Source organism: Sinocyclocheilus anshuiensis, unplaced genomic scaffold (assembly GCF_001515605.1).
Source record: "Sinocyclocheilus anshuiensis isolate Anshui unplaced genomic scaffold, SAMN03320099.WGS_v1.1 scaffold2198, whole genome shotgun sequence".
NCBI lineage: Eukaryota > Metazoa > Chordata > Actinopteri > Cypriniformes > Cyprinidae > Sinocyclocheilus > Sinocyclocheilus anshuiensis.
Window position 1 is genome coordinate 124,027 of NW_015560625.1, and position 5,000 is coordinate 129,026.

The following is a 5,000-nucleotide window of genomic DNA, read 5'->3' on the forward strand; positions in this document are numbered from 1 at the left end:
TATATATTAAAAAAGCTAAACTAAAACTAAATATTTATATGCTTCTAAATCTCACTGTAACACTGTAAATGTACAACTACTTTAATACAATTTTGGTTTTTCTACATCGAAATTCCACATTTAATTATATTAAAATTTTTATAACTGTTTGTGAAATGTAATTAGTCAATTTCAGAGTGAAAATTGTTTTTACGTAAATTTTTTCATGTACTCTTCAAAGTAAACAGCCAGGACAGCTACATATAAAGTGTGAAAGTCGTAGTTCACGATTTATAACCCTGTTCCACCTTGACTCCAGGTTTCTCAGGAGTGAAATCTTTAGGTCAGCGTGTAAAAGCATGTGATATCGTGTGATATGAACCAGCATCACGACCAGCAGCAGCTCACAGACTCATCAGAAATCAGTCCCACGCTCTTACAGCTGTTTTTAAGACGATATCCCACTATAAATACCCAGCGACAGAGAGGCTCTTGACCTCCAGGGCGGCTTGTCTTTGTATGGGCAAAAGAAGCGTCACAATCTGAGGCGTCTCATCAGACCTTCGACTGAACACAAGACGTTATCTGGAGCGCGTCGCACTTCTGCTGAGCTTCACATTACACTCACGTGGACCAGCTTTCAGGAACTCGGATTGAAAAAGTACAAAACGAGCATGAATAAGTGCGGGCAAAGTCTACGAGGCCAGCTGAACGCGGTGGAAAAACAGCCTGGAGGAGCTCGGACCTTTGAGCGGCTCCTTATCAGCCGATAAACAGCCAGAAATGAGCTGAAGTCACACCCACGTGACCTCTGACCCCGAGAGCTGACCGTCAGCAGCATCACAGAAGACAGAACATCTGCTACAAAGTTATTCTGTTGTGCAGCATCTTCTTGACAAAAAATTAAATGGAAAACACTAAATTTAAGGGAATGGAGATTAATTGTGAACAAACATTCTCAAAATTCTTCTTTCCTGAGCCATTAATAGTAAATTAATATCATGATAATATTATATATATATTTGGCCATATCTCTACATAAAACGGTAACATACATAACGGTTAAGAAAAACTAAGAAACATAATTATTTCAATGAAAAACCATCCAATGTGAAGTTTAAGTTTTTACTGTAAATTATATGATGACTTGTTATTTTCACTAACAAAAACTGTAAATTTAACAGTATTTTCCTGTAAAATTTATGCATTTAATGCATTTAGTGTCCCGTTGGATTTACTGTATTATAGTTTTCAGGGAACTTGCGGTTAACCAATTAACAGGTTTTTAACATGGCATTTATTATGACAAAGGAGTCAAAGGTTAATAATGTCATTAAAAAAACTGTAAAAAAAATTTAAATGCCCTGTTCATGCACTGAAACGCTCCAAAAAAACTACTGTAGGAACTAGTTGAAACTCCTCTCATTATTCCCGTATCTGCCGGTTTATCAGACACAAACTCTGCTACAGTGACGAAAACCCGCAGACGACTGCAAATCAATCTCCTCACCGACGCTTACAGAGAGCAGCGCTATCAGAGGCAGACAGTCTCTATCAAACACTGTGAACCGTACAAAGCTTCTCACGGGTTTCCCAACTAACAGCGTCTGTAAGAGCCAAAAATCCAATTGACATCAGCAAAAAATCACTTCCTCTTTCCGTCTCAGTCACACAGAAATGACTCAAACACTCGTGAGTCTGCAGCGTTAAACACACAGTCAGCACACGCCATCATCTCATATAAAGCAAACCATCCTGCATGACGCCAGCTTTCACGGCAAAGTATTTTCTCCCATAGAGACTTTAAAAAAGCAAGAATCACAACAATACAAACTTTGATTCGAGGCAAAAAAGTATATGAAAATCAGACGAAAAAAGACAATCACATGAAGCACTGCCAATGACATAATCAACTTAAAAACAATGGAGAAATATACAAGTATGCATTTAACTTTATTCCTATATATATATATATATATATTGTATTTTATTTATATGCATAAGTATGGCATTGATGGCATAGCAAGCGTTTTGTGGCACTTTATAAACACACACACATGCACGCACACACTCACACACTCACGAACACACACACACACACATATACACACACACACACACACACACACACACATACACACACACACACACACTCACACACACACACACATATATATATAAAATACATTTTACGTTCATTCCAAAATATCCATAAATAATATATAACAAATTTTGTGTTTTTTTGGCACAATTTCCTGGCTGCGACTCTCTGATTGGTGGATTTTCTGTACATTATTCTGGGTAATGTAGTTTTTCACCACGAATTCACTATTTAACATGATTATTTAAAAAATAATGGCTTCAACAAAAGCATATTCCATTAATTAACAACTTCTGAAACCACACCAGTTCTGTCTTTAACTGTTAATAAGTTATCATTTCCCTATGGAGAAAACGAATGGAGATTTTCCCTCCAGAACGGGCTTCTGTGCTCTATTAGTGATAGATTGATAAAGCATCAGCCTGGCCAATGAGCCGCCTGATATTTGACCATTTTGAGACCATCGGCTTTGGCTAACAGCATGCATTTTTCATTTAATTTCTGCATATCACTCGTGATATTAGCAGAAATCACAAAACCAGGTGCGGATTTACCCATTAGGCAAAGGTAGGCGACCGCCTTGGGCCCCCAAAAGCCAAGGGCCCCCTAAAATGCTTTTCATATAGGATATGCGCTTTAAGCGCTGACACGCGAACGGTTGCTGTTTACGGTGTTTATTACCACGACAGCCGTCCGAGTTAAACGTGCTTCTTGTGTACCCTGCTTGAAGGAGATGAAAATATTATGCATCTGAAGCTGTAATTAAATATTGAGAAACAGTGTGTATTATATGTTTATAATTGTTTTAAATGCCGCTTACTCATTTATGAGAAGGAACCAAGTAGAGGACAGTGTAAATACAGTGTACTTAGGCGTGTAAATGTATAATTGCCTTTTCATTATTTTTTCAGTTTTATTTAAATTTGTAGTTCAAATAACTAAAAATAAATGTATTTTAAAGTTTTAGACCGTCTTTGCACACAGGCTTACGCCTGTAACTCATCAGTGGAATTTCCTCGTCAATATAGGCTATATTTTTTCACACTATATTTCTGACGTTCCAAAAGCGCCCCCTGCTGGCAGAGAATGAATGTTCATTTTCAATTATCCAGTCTGTAGTTTTTGTTCAAACCAATGCGAAAATCCACCCACATAACCCCGTTTTAAATTAAAATAATTTATACTTCTGATTCACCCCTGGTTTAAACGCACAATTTATCATTTTATAATTTATTTTGTTTTTGTGAAAACCTCAACTGTACATCAGTTGCTATTTCGTGGTCTACAGCATGAAAGAAAGCCATTATAACATGTACATGAAAAATGTAGAAGCATTGGACACAACTATGGGGCACCATTGAGCAGCAGCAAGCATCACAACAAAAAAGGAACCTCAAGGTTGATCTAGAAAATTGTGTGCAAATATATGGGGCCCCATTCCTATATCTTGCCTGGGGCCCCCAGTTCACTAAATCCGGCCCCGCACAAAACCCATAGCTGTGCTTTTCATGTCCAAGTGAATCTGAAACAGCTCCTGCAGTATAATTCGGGAAGATTTGGGGTTTTTTCCTGTGCTGGAAATACATCAAAGGAGCTTTTTTTTTTGGAAACCTCCCAAATGTCAAAGATATCCGCTGACCACAGGCCGGTGAAAGAGTGTTTCTTTTGGAAAGTGACTCACCAGCGGCGGCACAGATCCACATCCACATCCACGACGAGCCCATATTCCAGAAAAAGAGGAAAAAGAAAGAGTCAGCATGTACATGAGTGATCAAGACCTCAAACAGCTGCAGCATTAGACATCTACATGTGTTGACTTTGACTCACAATGCTTTTGTTAAGTTGACATGTCCTGCAATGCGACATGATTTATAGCATCAAAAACAACATTTTGATGATTTATTATGCACACGCTGTTATGAGCTCATATTAATTGAGACTACATGAAAATCAAAGGAATGATATACACCTACAAGTCATTTATTATTACACCACGTGACCATTTAAAATGACCTGGCAATTAAAAATGTTGAAAACAAAACCTGAAGGATTTTCATGTCAGATTAATCATTGATTGCCCACCTCTCAATAAATTTGCATGTGCCAACATCATATTTTTTTGTGTTCAAAAACATAAATCCATTATATTTGACGATTCTAGTCATCTGGAAGAACAATAGCAAAAGTTTAACTTTTTTGGATTAGCTACTGAGTTTCCAAAGTCACATGATATTTACATCATGGCATCATGTATGTAATTATTTCTCAAATGCGTTAGTAGACTACGAGACTGTGGGGAAATCGACATCACCTGACTCAGACGATCCTTTGACAGAAGAGATGTTGATCCCGTTTGAGCTCCAAACACACGCTGTAAGGACTCGAGAAGAAAAAGAGCGTCTCACCTGAAGATCCACTTTCATTCGCAAGCTTGCTTGGGCGGAGGCTGGTGCGGGAAGGCCACGCCCCCATTTCCTGCTATTGGGTCGCTGCCGTCTTAGCCACGCCCCAATGTAATCCCCTCCTCCCTGGCGTCATATCGGTGTGGCATCTGTTTTTATTTAGTTTTATTTTACATGTAAATATATAGTTGATTAATATTTTTATATATATTATTATATTTTTTTATAAATGTATATATGTGTATATATATATATATACATATTACCTGGAACTGTGAAAGATGTCATTGTTTGTATTATGTTCTTGTTCTTTGAAGCTTAATGTAAGTGTCATTGTATGTGTTACAGAAGAATCAAAAAAGAGTTCAGCCTATCTTCTTGAATTTATTATCCACTGTAATATTTTATCTATTTTATGTGTATAAATGCAGCTAGATTTTGCACACACAGCAATCATGGCCCATTTAAACCTTTGCACGGATGTTAATGTTTATTATATTCTATATTAATACGTATGT

The 5,000-nt window shown here is 37.3% G+C and overlaps 1 protein-coding gene across 1 annotated transcript in view; it reads right to left on the reverse strand.

The window, feature by feature from the left end:
* Positions 1-3,829, reverse strand: part of LOC107681919 (band 4.1-like protein 3) — a 28,271-nt gene extending 24,442 nt beyond the window's left edge. Inside the window, exon 1 of the mRNA XM_016478290.1 lies at positions 3,762-3,829. The gene's annotated coding sequence lies outside the window, so the exon portion shown is untranslated. The remainder of the gene's footprint in view (positions 1-3,761) is intronic.
* Positions 3,830-5,000: the final 1,171 nt, after the last annotated feature.